Genomic DNA, 17,365 nt, shown 5'->3' with positions numbered 1-17,365 from the left:
GCAAATTGTTGTCAAGTAGAAACCTGCTAGACCTTCTGCAAAGCTAATATGAGCTCTTTCTGCATTAGCATATTTAGATTTGCTTCATTTCTAGAGTGGCTACTGGTGTTTCGCTACATGGCTTAACTATAATTAATGAAATCGATCTGGGGGATTTTCAAAAATAATACCCTGCCCTCACCCCTCAATAGTGTCATCACACTGGAGGTTCAATAGTCTAGGGTGTGTCAACCAGTTCCATTTTCCAAAACTCCCCTGACAGTTCTAACCATCAGTCAAGTCAGAAGTTCCTTTAAGAAAAGGCAGGGCTGGAGAGATGGTTCAGTGGATAAGAGCACTGACTGTTCTTCCAGAGGACCTGGGTTCAATTCCCAGCATCCACATGGCAGTTAACAACTCTCTGTAACTCCAAGATCTGATACCCTTACACAGACACACATGCAGGCAAAAAACAAACAAAAAACCCACTAATACGCATAAAATAATTTTTTTTTTAAAAAAAGGGCTGTCTTTACTTTTCTTGGAGACAAGGTATAAACAAAACACTACAGAAACCTGTGTTTAAAAATATCCAGTTCTTCCATTCACAGTGGTCCTGGCCTGCTACTAGATTGCCGTGTTTCTCTGCTTAGCCCCAAGTAAAAGCAGTGCCTGTCTGTGGACAGACTGAGGGGTAGAGACTTCTCTGTAGTTTGTACATAGCAAGGCCGAGCCTTGGCTTCCAGAGAACACTGCTGTCTCCTGTATTTAGAATAAATTCAGCCTTGGTTGTCTTCCAGGAGCCAACTTGTGGCCAAACATCAGTATTTCTTCAGATTTGGAAGCAGATCGGGACTGTTCTCTTCCCAGCAGGTAAACACTTCAGATAACTAGCAGCAGTTCTTCGAAGGGATTAAAATGTGAACTTAGATCCCCACTCCCAAGCTATCTGGCAGCCAGGAAAGTATATTTATGGAGACAGAGGTTTCTGTAAATACTTTCTTCAGTGACCTGCATGGTGTGGTTGGGTCTAAGCATTTTGTGTTCAGTGAATGATACCAAATTAGGAGCTGCTACCATCCAGACAGTGAGCTAACCTCGCCAAGGCTTTTCACACTGCGGGGATACCGGGAGACTTGTGCATACACACATAAGTGAGAATGAACTTCTCAGGGCTTTGGGTGAAAACTACCCCCATGTACAGAACCAGTGAGCAGGAGAATGCTAGAAAAATGGGCTAGAGAAATGGCTTGGCAGTTAAGAGCACTTGTTCTTACAAAGCATGGGGTTTGAGTCCCAGCACCCACTTGACAACTCAAAACCATCTTTAACTCCAATTCTAGGGGATCTGATGTCTGTAATGAGTCTTACCCTGTCCCACCCGTTAGCTCCCAAATAATGACGCAGAGACTTATTAATTATAAGAGCTCAGCCTTAGCTTAGGCTTGTCCCACTAGCTCTTATAACTTAAATTAACCCATATTTTTATTAATCTATGTTCTACCACGTGGCTTTTACTGTGAGTCAGACTCCTTCTGTGTCTGCATGGTGTCTCTCATGAGCTTAGATTCATCTTGAGTTTCCTCTCTCTGCCTAGAAGTCCTGCTTATTTCTCTGCTTAGCTATTGGCCATTTAGCTCTTTATTAAACCAATCAGGAGGCGCCTTAGGCAGAGACACATCTTTACAGTGTAAATAAATATTCCACAACAAATGTCCGCTTCTGAACTCTGAGAACACCAGCATGCATGTGATACATAAACATACATGTGAACAAAACATAAAATAAAATTTAAAAATTAGAAAAAAAAATGAGAGAGAAAATGCTAGAGAAACAATGTGATGCTGGATTTCTGTTTTAATAGGATCATGCTCTGTACCCCAGCTTGGCCTTAAGTTTATGAACCAGCCTGGCCTCCACAGAGCTGGGATCTCAGGCATGGACCTCCACAAAAGGCTGATGCTGGAATGTTAATAAGGAAATGACAAGCAAAATTCCTGACTCCTTTTCCCATATACGGCATCGTCAGGGCCTCACTGGAGAACACGCCTATGCACTTCGGAGCTTTGTAATACAGGAAAACTATTCAAAAAGCTACGTATGTCCTGAAAAACATGGGTGAGTTAAGATACGGGAAGGGACGATCTCTTGGAGGAATTTTAAACTCATTGGAACTATTTAAACTGAAAAGTCTGAACCGTCTTCAGGTATTCAAGGTTAGTGGCCAAATGCTGAGTATTTTTGGCTCTCTTCTTGGAAGACACAAGTAGAAATAAAGGCAAAATATGGGAGAATTTGAATTCCCCCATCCAAGGACTGGCTTTCCTGAGGAAGATTTGAGTCCTGATGCTTTCCTATACAGCATGTGGGGGACCATAGGACATGGATGCAGCTGCTTGAGTTCAGAACTGATTTGACTGCATCTGAGGGCTGAGTTAGGTTACTTTACCACAAGTTGCCTCTGCTTTCCCATCACGGGGAGATCTCATAAGTTTGTGGGGAGGATGGTATATACAAATCTCTGACAATTGTGTGTGTGTGTGTGTGTGTGTGTGTGTGTGTGTGTGTGTGTGTGTGTGTTTTAGACAGAGTCTCTATGTAGCTGTGGCTGTCCCTGGTACTCGATATGTAGTAGACCAGGCTGACCTTGAACTTACAGAGATCTGCCTGCGTCTGCCTCCCGAGCACTAAGATTAAAGGCGCGTGCCACCACTGGCCCCTGTGGGTTATATGATCACAATGGATGGCAAAGCCTGTGGGAAAGGTCTCTAGAAGGATCCTAGAGTCTATTGACATTTAAAAGTCATCTTAAACTTAGGGTTAAGTTCAAGTTCTCATAGTGTCTCTCTGAGACATGTGACTGACATAGTATTCAGTCATAATTTCAAAACTGCATCATTTTTATCGCTTAAAAAGTTTTCTTTATTGTTGTTGTGTTTGTGTATAGGAGGATGTGGGCATGCCAGGGCATGCTTTGGGAGATCAAAGGGCAAGGTACTGCTGTGAATTGGGTCTCTCCTACTATGTGGGTCCTGGGGACTGAACCCAGGTTGTCAGGCTTAGGGGCAAGTTCTTTCTTTCATCACTCATTTTCCACATTTTATATCACAAAACTATGACTCTTGACCCCAGCCATGGCTGCCACACATAGAGCTCAGATATTCAACCGCATGGCTTCTGTTGTTGTAACTTCGGCCCAGCGGCTGCGCCTTAATCTACGGCTATTTCAGCCAGCAGTTGTGACTCCACAGCTACCTGCCTGCTTCTCTGTCCACTCTGGCCACAGCCTGGCAGGAATTCTGTTCCCACAGGCACTGGCTCTGCCACTGCCACCAAAGGCAGCTTTAATCTCTGTCATTGTATTTATAAGTAAAACTCGAGATTCAAAGGCTGGGGTGAAAACCTGCTAGCTCAGAGAGGTTGAGTAGCACCTAGCTAACCTCTCCTTGCTGGTGTCTCCCCAAGAAAGCATCTTTCTGCTCTGCCAAAAAAACAAAACAAAACAAATAAAACAAAACAAAACAAAAATGCACCACTCAAAACCCCTCCCTATGACTTCTGGTTCATCTCTCTGTCTTCTCCAGATGTCCTCTGAAGCTCTATGATCATTTTCTATCAGTTAGTTGCTAACTCAACCTCCTGATCCAAGATTAATTTTATTTAATTAATGCAAATGTGAACTCGGGATTCACAGTGTGATCAAATATCCCCCAACAGGTTTCTTTCCCAGGATTCATGTTGGCTGGAGATTTAACTCAAGACTTTGTACATGATAGGCATGTCCTTTTCCATTGAGCTACATCTCCAGCCCTTTTATTTTGTGATAAATTGCAATAAATTGATCCAGGTTGGCTTAGAACTGACTATGTAATCCAGGCCGTCTTGCATTTGGGATTTCAGGCACCATGCCCAGCAAGCACAACATCATGGATTTCAAACCTGGATGTGGCTCATAAAAGAGTATGTTTGTTGGTGCTTTGGTATTCCAGTGGTACTAACGGGTGATCTTCATAACATACTGTGAAATGCATTCACATCTGAATCTTTTGTTATTCTGAAGCCAGTGTAATTCGATTAAAATAAATAGCACTCAGCTCAGCTGTCCATCATTGAGAACCTGTGGAGGTGCTGAGAAAGATAAACAACATTTGTTCTTTGCAATTCCAGATGCAATTCCACAGCCTAAGTAACAGGAAAGAGAAGGAACAGAAGCAGTTCATTTGGCTATCCTGGGATAAACACCAGATTTCGGGGACAATCACTATGGAAGCATAGAGCTTTGCTGAGGATTTTTGCCTTGGAAATCAGCGACAGTCAACAATGCCTGACACTTCAATGAGCCTTAAAGAATGTTTGGGGAGAGGAGAGCATTTCCTGAGGCAAAGCCGAGAGGGAGGAGACTGGGATTAAGTTTCTACCAAGTCCTGGGACTGGATACTGTAGGGCTGGAGTGCAGCACAGAGAAGCAGAGGCACACGGAGAAACAGGAGCAATGTATTTGAGGAGCTGATGGCAGCGCTCTTCCAGATTCCAAAAAGCCCCATTCTGCCAGAGCTGAACTACATGGTCTTTTAAGATCTCTAGTTTATTCCACATGCGCTGGGTTGGGAAGTTATTCATGTAAGTTATGTGAATAACTCATCTATGGCCTCTCTATAGATTAGGAATACTTGCCCCAAGAATTGAGTCAGATTCCAGGCTTGGATTCAAATCCCAGATCTGCCATATGGAAGCTGCACCTTCCTAGGCAGGGCAATCGTTGGCACTCAAGTTTCCTAGCAGTTTGGTACTGCCCAGCTCAGAGAACGTGGAGCAGATGAAGAAAGGGATTGCATGTGAAAGCAGGTCACACAAGGTAAGATGGTCTAAGAGTTTTCTCCCTAGGGGGGTGGAGTGCTGGTCAACCTCTCTCTTTTCTTAGTCCTAACGACAAACCAAAGTTCGATTCCACCAAAGTTCACCCTGGGGAACCAATGAGTGTTTTAGGTTGGGTGAGAGGTTCCAGGCTGAAGTGTGTGTGACCTAAAGCAGCGGGACTGGAAAGTTTGCACCCAGTGTGGATCACAACTCTCCACTGCTCCAAAGATGGAGCCCCTTCTCCTAGCCTTCCTCAGTCTACACGCTCTAGTTCCTCTCCAAGACCCAAGTTCAACAGGGCAGACTTGCAGATGACTGGTTGGGAGGAGGGGCCAGATGCTCACGTGAGAGTCCATTGACCCTGCCCACCCTCTCCTTTTATGAGAGAATGTCAAAAGTCAGCAAGCCCAGCTGTGAAGATCTTTTACAAGCAGACACAACTGGTTTTATGACGATCCGGTAGGTGTTATGCCCTGGAGGATAGTGCTATACAACTGTCTCCATAAATGTCTGAAAAATGTGTGTGTGTGTGTGTGTGTGTGTGTGTGTGTGTGTGTGTAGGTCAGAGGTAGATGTCAACTGTGCTCTTCTATCAAATCCCTACACTATTTACTTATTTAAAATACTTTTTAAAGATTTGTTTATTTTATGCATATGAGTGTTTTGCCCGCGTGTATCTGCATGTATATGTACCACATGCATGCCTGGCGCTTGCTGAGGTCTGAAGAAGACCTTGGATCCCCAGGACATGGATTTTAAATAGTTGTGAGCCACCATGTGGATGCTGAGAACTGAACCTGGGTTCTCTGCGAGAGCAACAAGTGTTATTAGCTGCTGAATTCTCTCTCCAGCCCCCTGACACTTGTTTCTTTAGAGAGGTTCTTCTTACTGAATCTGGAAGTAGGCTGGGTTTATGTGACATGTGTGTGCTTCCGTGCCCAGCTTTTACATATATGTTGGGGGGCTCTGAACTTGGGTCTTCATGCTTGTGCTAAGGAACCTGCCTGACTCCATTTTGAAGGCAGGAGCCATTATGCTGTTTTGTTAATAATAAGTTTCCATTTACTGAGTTGCTCTGTTTCCTGGAAACTGACCTTCCCCAACCCATGACCTTGACTTGTTTTTGAGAATACTTTTACTCTCCTTGATCATCCCTGAACCTTCCGTAACCACATGGTGACCGCATAATGCTTTTCTGAGATTTTTTTCTGTATTTCCTTATTGCCCCATTGTTCCTCTTCTATAAAACTACTGTAATTTTACTCATTAAAAGGGGCCCAAGCAATGGATTCAAGCCTGCTCTCTCTCTCTTTTTTAATTAATTTATTTATTGTTATTTTATGTGCATTGGTGTTTGGCCTGCATGTATGTCTGTGGGAAGGTGTCAGATCCCCTGGAACTGGAGTTTGCTCTCTTTAACCCAACTTAGGAGGCAGTCGCTGGCCAGCTCTTGGATCCACCCCAAGAAAAAAAATCAAGCTTGCTTCAGATTTGGCTCAAATTGTGGTAGTGGTCTCATTCTCGCCATTGGCATTAACACTGCCCAACACACTGTACCCTAAGAGCCACCCTTCAGTTCCTGTTTGAAGAACTTCTGTTGTCATTGTCGTTATTATTTTCCTAAGTAGAGCTGGCCTGGAAATGTGACGTTCCAGGATGAGCATGATGCAGTACTGAAGGTATTGAGAAGCCTGGGGTTAAGCTGCACCCGTGCCTTGCAGAGATCCAGTAAGAATCTGTGTGTTGGTTCACATGTGCATCAAGACCATTTTCTAAAGGCCGTGCTGGACCGGATGTCCCCTCTGTGACAGACACAACAGAAGAAAACTCCTTCCTTAAGTCCTATCTCTAGAGACTCTGGAAATGTCACCCCAAATCATAGACGAGCACTCTAAGGAAGCTCTAGCCCCAGTTTAATTATGCTACGAATTGTCATCTAGGAAAACTCAAGATGTTCCAAACTCCTGAAAGTAGTTCAGGAAGGCAGCTGAGACCCAGGACAGTGAGGAGCAGCAGCCAGCTGAGGACGCCAGGTGTCCCTAACATCCAGGCCGGAGGCAGACAGGACCACCTTTAATTGGTATACTTGTAACTTCTACCCAGGCAGGATGTTTTTTTATCCGCACAGATGTTTCTCTAAACGATGAGTGGATTCTGTAATAAACCAGCCTCTCCTGGGGTCACAAGGAGCGGCAGCAGTGGTGCCATTGATGAGACCTGCCCTAGCCCAAGGGGACAGAGCTTACAGATGTTGCTAGGACCTCCTGGAAGTAGCAAAAGCCCCCAGCATCAGCAACAGAAGTCTCCCTCTCCCTCTCCCTCTCCCTCTCCCTCTCCCTCTCCCTCTCCCTCTCCCTCTCCCTCTCCCTCTCCCTCTCCCTCTCCTTCTCTCTCTCTCTTTCCCAGAGCTGGGCTAGGGAGAGGCAGCTGAATGAAGAATCAGTACTGTCTCATGATGCAAGGTCAAGGCTTTTGTTCCAAGCGAAGGACAGATTGCCCTTTGTCCGTCTCTAGCTAGATTATACCCAAGGCTCCCAGAGGAATAGCTGGTACCTGTCACAAGACACCACTGCCTTGTCACATGTTGTGTCCAGCTCGAGAATGAGAATGCTGACCTCTGGCCCACTCCCCGACTTCCAGTCTCTTCTTTGGGTGTCTGCTTTCGCAGATGCCAGCAATAACCTCCATGGACTAAGAATTTCATTTTCCTTTGCAACACATTTCAAGATGGTTTCGGCAAATAAAATAAAAAGTTGTGGTTTTGTTTGTTTGTTTGTTGAGACAGGGTTAGTCTGTGTAGCTTTGCACCTGTCCTGGAACTCATTCTGTAGCCCAGGCTGGCCTTAAGCTCACGGAGATCCTCCTGCCTCTGCCTCCCAAGTGCTGGGATTAAAGGCATGCGCCACCACACCCAACACCTGTTATAGGTTCTTCATCTTGTAGGAATTTGGAAACAGAACTCAGAAGGAAGCTTGAGGCCAATTTAGTTTGAAAGAAGGGCAGAGCGGGCAGCCTCAGGAATGAAGGTCTTCACCCAGCTACACTCAGGGATGGAGGGGTCTTCAGAGGGTGAACAAAAATGTCCAGTGTCAGGACAGATACACCTGAGATCTTGTTGAGTATCTAAGAGATGGAACTGCTTGTACCAACCCTCCCCAAAGTGACTAAAAGCCAGGAGGCCATGCAGAAATGGTTCTTGTGCATCCTAGCCTGGCACTGTCTGAATGCCATCAAGCCTTGGCTCCTCCTCGTGTTCCGTTTACGCTATGTCTCAGGCACAGCCATATTTCACCTCAGACTGAGGCGTTACAAATAAAGATCTGGGGAGAGGACCCAGCCTGTCCAGCGGGAATGTCGGCATTCTCTCTAAAGAGAATGTGCGCCCTTCTTCGGCTCTCAGACTGCTGAAGGAATTGATCCCAAGAAATTAGTATTTCCTTAGGAGTCTCCTGCTGGGAAAGGAAATGGCGGGAACCTTGGGGAAGCTACAAAGATTTAAAAGTCGTCAGCTGACCTTGCTGCAGAGGCTGGCATTACCTGAGAGACCTAGAATTGAGACAATGGTGGGCAAGGGACCCCACTTGGGGGCACAGATTGTTTATGCATATCTCTTTCTTTCTACTTAAACCCTACCCACAAGGGTGTGTGTGGTCCCAGCACCCAAGAGGCAGCGGTAGGAAGATCTCAGTGAGTTCCAGGCCAGCCAAGGCTACACAGTGAGACCTAACTCAAAATAAATAAATGAAAATAAATTATGTGTAAACATGACACTGTGTAAACACACATGCGTTGTTCAGTAGCCAAGCAAGGGGCTCTACGTCCTACATAATCCGTGTGCTGCGTGGTTTCCTAATTTGCGTACAGCGTGATCACGCAATCTATGCATATGCCTGGTGTAGTATGTGAGCCCATACGCGCATGTGAGGGCGGGATCCATAAAAAGTGGGTCACAGACTCCTGAGCACACCCTATCTTGTCTCCCCCTTTTCCTAATAAACTCTCATAGTGGCTTTTGGTGTGCCTTGTGACTTTTCCTTGAAGGAACAACAACTACCCTCAGGTCATTCAGGTCAGGACCCCTAAGATGGGCTTGGGGGAGTCACTAGATCTCCTTGTTTCTCTTCCCAATGTGGCCTCATTGAATAAATCTTTTTCTGTTTTTCACTATGAAAAAAAATAAAAAGGTAAAGAAGCCAATGAGCAACAACGTGATGTTGAACTCTGGCTTCGACACATGTGTACATACATGTGTACTTGTATATAAGAACACGTAGACACACAAGAAAGAGGGAGGGTGGAGGGGATGAAGAGAAGGGAAGCAGAAAGGGAAGGGAGGAATATGGGAGGGGAGGGAGGAGGGACGGAGGGAGCTAGTGTATCTGCACTTGTTTGGATACAGCTCTGTGATTAACACTGTGTGCTGAGTACTCAGGAGGGAATGGGAACGGTTGCCAGTGGGCTGCTTTGTCTCCTGCATAGAACTCAGATCCTTTTAAAAACAGCTGTATAGAAAATCAACACACAGAACAAACACAAGTAATATTAAACATTGGTTAGTTTCCTGACCTATGCTAGGTGTTAGGTTATTTTAGAAAGCGCGCGCACACACACACAAATGTATATACATATTCGTGTACATGTATATAAGAACATGTAGACACATAAGAAAAAGAAGGAAGGAGGGAGAGAGGAGGGGATGAAGAGAAGGGAAGCAGAAAGGAAAGGGAAGTGTATATATATGTGTGTGTGTGTGTGTGTGTGTGTGTGTGTGAGAGAGAGAGAGAGAGAGAGAGAGAGAGAGAGAGAGAGAGAGAGAGAGAGCAGAAAGAAGACTTGGTCTGACCACACTTATTCGAGATGATGGGGCATCCTTGTCATCCATGTGTGCAGATGGCCAAAATGCCTAGAGAGGAAGATGGGATATGGATAGCTCCTTATAGTCCACAAGGGAAGCTGGGAAATGTAGTCTTTGTGTGTGTGTGTGTGTATGTGTGTGTGTGTGTGTGTGTGTGGTTAGGAGACACATGTCAAGGGTTGGTTCTCTCCTGCCACCTTGTAGGACCTGAGAACTGAACTCAGATGTGAGACCTCTAGCACCTACCCATTGAGCCATCTATCTTTTCTACTCTTATTTTTTATAATATTTTTTAAAATTTTATGTGTATGGGCATTTTGTCTACATGCCTGTCTGTGTACCATGTGCATGCCTGGTTCCCTCACAGCCCAGAAAAGGGCGTCAAATCTCCTGGAATTGGAGTCATGGTTGGGAGTCAAACATGGGTCCTCTGGAAGAACATTCAGTTGCTGGGGTCTTGTATAATATTAGAGGGACCAGCCTTAATATTCTACATCCCAGGGGCTCGGGAGAGAGAACTATAAACGGCGAGGACTATTTTCGGGAAATAGAAGCTCAGCACACAGAGCTCTTAGTCCAGTCATTTATTCTTCCAAATCATCTCCTTCCCCGTCCCGTGCCCTGGAAGTCCCGGTATATATACACTTACAAGCAGTAATCCCTTGGCAGTGCAAAGCCAGGCTTCCAGGGTCAAATGGAGGGGTGATAAGAATCACATAGAGGGGCAGTAATTGTTAATTATCATTTGCAACCCCAAAGGGAAGTGACCAATGGGGAAATGAATTAATGAAAGGCTAAATTTGGGTAATATCTAAGAAGAGGGATCTTATGTGCTCCAATATAGTCTTAAAGGTGATTGGTAGAAAATGTTGAGAATCTGTAAGTTGCTAGGTCAATGGGAGAAAGTAAAACTGTCTTCTTTTTTCCCGTGGCTCCTATCTGTTCAAGCTATCTGTCATTTTTCTACAGGATGGGGGAAAGTGTGCTTGGTTGCTCGGCAACTTGTGTACAGCTAGATGCCTCTGGTGATAGTTGAAGGGAGATCTGAAACTAGAGGTAAGATTTGGGAGAGGAGGAAGTTAAGCTTAATTGGCACATCCACCAGACCTTCTCAAACAGGTAGCCTGGATGCTTAAGTCTGTTCTTAGAGAGTACAGAGGTTTCTCTGATAATGTACTTTCCTCCATCTGGCCGGATGCTGCCAATGACAATAATTACAGGGAGGCTTGAATTGGGGTTCTGGTGTGCATAGCTGTCAGTGCACAAGGTTATCTAAATATTCCTTTAGTAGAGGGGAAATGGTGCCCAATAAATGATGGAAAAGCTGCAATAGCACATAAGAAACTCACAGCAGGAAACGGCTGATAATCAAAAGCCAAATATCATTAAGTCTCCTTGAGCCTCAGCTTGACCTCTGGAAGGCCTTTGGCTTCTTCAAGGTATTAGCTTTGTCATAATCAGCTGAAATCCTACTTTGTATATTTTTGTGGCTTGTAGCACTGGGGGATGTCTTTCTGTATGCTGTGAATATATGTTGTTCTCATTGGTTAATAAATAATCTGCTTAGGCCTATGGCAAGGCAGCTTAGAGGCAGGCAGGAAATCCAAGGAGAGAGACAGGAAAGAGAAAGGCGGAGTCTGGAGAGAAGCCAGCCTGCCACCCAAGGAACAATATGCCAGCAGACTGGTAAAGCCACGGAACATGTGGCAAAACATAGATTAATAGAAATGGGTTAATTTAAGATATAAGAGCTAGCTAGCAAGAGGCTTGCCATAGGCCATACAGTTTGTAAGTAATATTAAGCCTCTGAGTGATTATAAGTGGTTGCAGGACTGTGGGACTGGGCAAGATCAGAGAAAACTTTTGACTACATCCAGTATTCTTAAATCTCTCTCCATCTATCTATCTATCTATCTATCTATCTATCTATCTATCATCTATCTATCAATCATGTATCTATCTATCATTTATCTATCTATCTATTTGAAACAGAGTTTCCTGTAGCTCAGGGTGACCCTCACTATGTAGCCAAGGATGCCCTTGAATTCCTGCTTCCACCTACTGAGTGCTGGGATTACAAGCCTGTTTGAGCAGGCCCGTCTTTTGGAGTATGGGGGATCGAATCCCCAGGGTTTCCTGTGCTCTACCAACTGAGCTCCACCCCCAGGTACTTCAAATGCATTCAATTCGACTCCACAGCACTCTGAAAAGAAGTAAAGACCATTCAATTTTACAAATAGAGAAACTGAATGCTGGAGAGACTGACAAAGGCCACAGCCAGCTAGTAGTAGAGTCGGGTTTTAAATATGAATTTGGGCACACCCAGAGTCCGTACTCCAGTCAGCAAATCACTGACTGGGTAAATGCACCTGCCACTGAGCCTGCCAACCTGAGTTAATGCCTGAGACAGACATGGTGGAAGGAGAGAACCAGCGTCTGCAAGCTGTCCTCTGACCCCCACACATGCGCCTCCTCCTCCACCACACACACAAACAACCCCCTTAAACAAATACATGAAAATAAAAATTATTTTTTTAAATAATATCTCCCTGCATAGCCCTGACTAGCTTGGAACCCACTACACAGGTCAGATTAGCCTCAAACTCACAGAGATCCTCCTGCCTCTGCCGTTGAGTGCTGGGATTACAGGTGTGTGCCATCAGGCATGGTTCCCAAAAATTGACAAGTAAACAATTCATTGGTGGGAGGGTTATGGCACAGTCTCAGATGCTGTCTGACGACTTTTTTAGCCCTTGAGTTGGTGGAAGCTGGGACTCTGTTAGTAGACTTCACTAAGAATTTTATATGACAGTCGAAGGATGTTAGGTCGAACACAGAGGTGAACAAAAAATCGCTACTTGGGTGTGTCTCTGCATGGGTTACTGTAGCTGCAAAGAAACACCATGACCAAAGCAGTTTGGGGAGGATGGAGCTATTTGGCTTATACTTCTGTATCATAGTTCATCACTGAGGGAAGTCAGGACAGGAACTCAAACTGAGCAGGAACCTGGAGGCAGGAGCTGATATAGAGGCCATGGAGGGATGCTGCTTACTGGCTTGCTCCTCATGACTTGCTCAGTGTGCTTACTTATAGAACCCAGGACCACCAGCCCAGAGATGGCACCAACCACAATGGACTGGGCCCTCCCTCATCAATCACTAGTTAAGAAAATGCCATACAGGCTTGCCTACAGCCCCATCTTATGGAGAGAGGTCGCCAGGGGCCAGCCTCTCAGCAATACCGCAAGCCACGGAGTAAGAAGGAAAGAAAGAAATATAGAATAAAGAAAGGTAAAAGCCCAGAGGAAAAAGACAGGTGGGATAATTTAAGAAAAGCTAGCTAGAAACAAGTCAAGCTAAGGCCAGGCATTCAAAAGTAAGAATAAGTCTCCGTGTATTTATTTGGGATCTGGGTGGTGGGCCCCCAAAGTACAAAGCAATATTTACTGAAAAGCAGCTAGTTTGCATGGTTACAAGAGATTTTTAAAAATCACTTAAGGTGATTGGGGCATGGTGGCACACACTTTTAATCCTAGCACTCGGGAGGCAGAGGCCAGCCTGGTCTATAAAGTGAGTTCCAGGACAGCCAGGCAGGGCTGTTACACAGAGAAACCCTGACTCAAAAAGCCCCCAAACCAAAAACCTTGTAGTCTATTTTTATTTATGTGCCTGTGTATGTATCCCATGCATGCACAGGTACCTGAGGAGGCCAGAGGAGGGTGTCAAGGCCCCTGGAGCTGGAGTTATACATGGTAACATGGTGCTGGGAACTGAACTTGAGTCTCTGGAAGAGCAGCAAGCACTCTTAGCTGCTGAACCATCTCTCCAGGCCTTTTAAAATTATTTTAAGCCATATGTGGTGGTACTCACCAGCGATCCCAGTACAGGGTTGCCAGTTTAAAGCTAGCCTTGATGACATAGCAATCTGCTTAAAAAATCTAAAAAATTAATATAAAAATTCTGACCTTTTTCCCCCACGAAGAAATATTGCATTAGCAAAGGCAATCTTAATAGAATTGCTCCCATTATGATTCAAGTTGTTTAATATGTTTTCCCAATCTTCATAAAGGTTCAGAACTTGGTGGCCTGTGCCCATAGAGACAGGAACAGACACACTGTTTTCTAGCTGACTGGAGTCTCTTTTTCCCAAGGCAGTATGGGAGTCCACCCCAACCTGAGGGATGAGAAATTTGCTCCTACTGTGCTCAGAAGCACCTCACAGTAAGTGGGGTTAGTGGCGTTTGAATGACACAGCCAATTGTGCACAGGTACCACAGGGATTACTGAGCACTTCCTGTGAATAAGTCCTTTTCTAGAATTTTCAGGGTAGGGAAGCAAAAGGGACCTCTGGGGTGGTGCTTTGGGGGCACCAGACTTCAAAGGAACTCTGTGAGGTCCACCTTCTCAGCCCCAATCACAAGGGCAGACAGAGCTATGGACCCTGGGACTGACATCACTGGGAAGGCACACTCCAAAGCATCATTCCCAATGGCCATCTCCTTTCCTAAGTTCCGAAACCATGGTGACCACAGCTTCTTCCCCTTTGATTCCCTCCCCTCTCTGTAGGTCTGTATGCGAAGACCTGGCGGCCTCTATTGCTGTGTTCCTCCATTTATTTCAGCTGATTCCCTGGGGGAGGGAAATAACTCATCTCCCTCCACAGGCTGCAGGGCCAAGGCCACCGGGGAGGGCTGGGGCCAGGACCGCAGCATGTTAGTGTTCATAAATGATCTGATGCTCCTGTGAACGCCTGGAGGAAGACAGTGTAGTCAGCCCAGGTATTTCCTGGCCATGCCCACACAGGTGCCTCCTCACCTGTTCCCGCCTTCTGTGCCTGCCTCTTCATCCGGGAGATTGCTTTCCACCGAGTGGTTCCTCCGCCAGCACAAGAGCTATGGCTTGGCTCCCTGTCCCTTAAAAATGACCGTTCTGGGTGAAACCTACCCCCAAAGGTCTTGAGGGCATCAGTGACTTACTGTGAGTTTGTAGACCCTGCCTTCTGGTTTCTAAACTTGCCTACTCAAGGGAGAAAGCTGAGCAAACTTTGTGCCTTGCCACCCAGCACAGGATGTGGCCCTGGGAAACCAAACCTGCCCTCCCCACAACATGCAATTATCGTTTTAATATTTGGATGGTGCAATCCAGTGCCAGGTCTCTTGGAGCAGCCAGGACATTATCCCCGGTCGCCTCTTCCAAAACAAACCAAGAAGCCTTTATTCTTGAGGCCGACTTCCTCTGATGAGGTTTCCCTGCGCCTGTGGAGGGAGGCCTCTGTTGGCTCACCTCAGCCTCTAATTACAGCCCTCACTTGGCTCGTGTGTTTCGTGGTTTGAGATGGACGTGAGGCAGATGCTCTAGCCTTGCTTGGGAGCAGAGGCCTTTAAACACAGCCTTCCCTGTCGTTTCTACTCCTCCTAGCTTTGAGATTTACTGAAACACATCTGCAAAGAACAGACGGAGCATGGGCTCCTCCCTCCCCAGTGTCCCGCCTCCACCCCGCCTCCATCAGATGATGGAGCCGATTTCCACTGTCAATGGTCCATCGGTTGGCAAGCCGGCCAAGGCCTATTGCCTGCCAATGAAGTTACTTACCATGGAAGTTCACAGGGTAGAGGCTGCCCTCTGCTCCCAGGGAGACCCCTTGACTGTGCACTTGTGTTATAACCTCAGCACAGACCCATACGGCCTGTACAGAACGGGACAGCACTCATCCCAGGAGGAGGCGTGTGGTCATTAAATCTCTCACATGTTCAGTGGCTCAAGACCCCTGCGGGGGCGGAAACAAATGAAAAGAGCTGTTGAGCCACGCCTCCTTCCACACCCCACATCACGCATCAGCGTCTTGTTGAGTCTCAGCCTGGCTAATCTCAACGGAGGTTCCCTCTTTTTAGATGACTCTGGCTTGTATCGAGTTGACCAAAAGCTACCCAATCGGTGATGAGCTATTTAGGTGGAAGGGATGGAAGACAGGAGAGCTGCTCATGCTTCTCGTCAAGGTAGGGGCAAGCTGAGCACTTCCGGGCACTTCCAGACTGTCTCCTCCAGTTCATTTAACCAAGGAAGACAATCTCAGGCAGGACATCTTCAAGAGCAGTTCTAGACTCCACAGGTAAAGAAGCCCTTAAACGTCATCACCCCCCCTGCCCCCACCCCAGGCACGCACGAACAGGCACTGAAGTAAGACTACTGAGACTGAGTGCAGAGGTTGGAGTGGGGTGGGCAGAGAGCTGGTGGGACAAATCGCTGAATGCCCAACGCAAGTCAGAATGGAAGGGCGCAAGGTAGGAGGAACCAGAATAGCGGCTGAGGGACGCTGATCGGTGTGGCTGGTGTGAGGTCAAAGAGATGGTTGTCGGGAAAGGGTAGGCAGCTGGAAGGGATGAATCAAGGGCTGTGACTCAGTGCTAGCTCCCAGCCCCGTAACAAATACCCGAGATAACATTAAAAGAGGAAATGTTGGTTTGGGCTCATAGTCTTGGAGCATTCAGTTCAGGAGCCTATGGCTTTGGTGCATTGGGATAAGACCCTATAGCTGGGTATAAAAAGGAGAGGGGGGTGGGTGGAGCCCTGACAGTGCAGTTCCCCGCTCTCAGGGCTTAAATTTCCCACTTTGCCCCACTTCTTAAAGGATCCTAAAGTCTTCAAGTAATGCCAAACCAAGCATATGAATTTGTGTGTGTGTGTGTGTGTGTGTGTGTGTGTGTGTGTGTGTGTGTGTGTGTGTGAATATGCATACCACTACATGATTGTGGAGGTTACAGGACATCTAAGAGTCATTATCTCTTTCTACTTAGTGAGTCCTGGGGATTGAACTCCGGTTGTCAGGTTTGGCCGCAAGCACCTTTACTTGCTCAGCCGTCTCACTGGTCCTGAGGACCAACCTTTTAACCATGGGCCCTGGGACATTCTAAATCTAATTGTGGCATCCCCAGTCTGAGTTCTTTGAAGCAGCACACCGACCTCCTCATACTGCCTCAGCTACATGAGATTTCATACTTAAAACTTGGTGGATGTAGGGCTGAGAGATGGCTCCTTGGTTAAGAACACATATTGCCCTGGCAGAGAGGAGGATCCAGGTTTGGATTCCAACACCCACATGATGACTCATAATTATCCATAACTCCAGTTTCAGGGGGTCCAAAGTCCCCTTTACATCCATTCTGACATCTGTGGGCACCAGGCGTGCACATAAGATAAAATAATCTGACAAGTGATAGAAAATCGGTAAGTGGAAACAGCTCCAGGGCTTTGTGAGAGCTTGACTCCCAGATTAGAACTGAGGGAAGCTGGTTCACTGTAGGAAGCATGGCTCTTCTTGGGGAGAGGAGTAAATAATGGCAGTTGAGGGACCGGAAAGATGGCTCAGAGGTTAAGAGTGTGCACTGCTCTCAAAGAGGGTTCACATCCACCTGTAATTCCAGCTCCAGGGCATCTGGTACCCTCCTGGTTTTTGCCAGCACCTACACTCACGTGCACATATTCACACTCATCATCACGCCCGTACCTTCACATGCATAATTAAATATAAAATAAAAAATATTTTTTAGAAAATGGCAAATGAACAAGGTGTGATGTTTCATTACCCCTGTAATCCCAGGACGTGGGAGGTAGAGGCAGGAGGATCATGAGTTCAAAACAATCACTGGCTACATGAGACACTGTCAAGTGCGGGGG

General features: G+C 46.2%; 1 long non-coding RNA gene across 1 annotated transcript; it reads left to right on the top strand.

The window, feature by feature from the left end:
• Nucleotides 1–1,854: 1,854 nt before the first annotated feature.
• Nucleotides 1,855–7,198, top strand: LOC128110574 (uncharacterized). The gene is made up of 3 exons (XR_008218258.1): nucleotides 1,855–2,195; nucleotides 4,147–4,834; nucleotides 6,266–7,198. It is a non-coding gene; the product is annotated as an uncharacterized LOC128110574 (long non-coding RNA).
• Nucleotides 7,199–17,365: the final 10,167 nt, after the last annotated feature.

This window comes from Peromyscus californicus, unplaced genomic scaffold (genome assembly GCF_007827085.1).
Source record: "Peromyscus californicus insignis strain IS unplaced genomic scaffold, ASM782708v3 Scaffold_15__1_contigs__length_86483966, whole genome shotgun sequence".
In the NCBI taxonomy this organism is placed as follows: Eukaryota; Metazoa; Chordata; class Mammalia; order Rodentia; family Cricetidae; genus Peromyscus; species Peromyscus californicus.
This window is presented reverse-complemented; position numbering and strand designations above follow the sequence as displayed.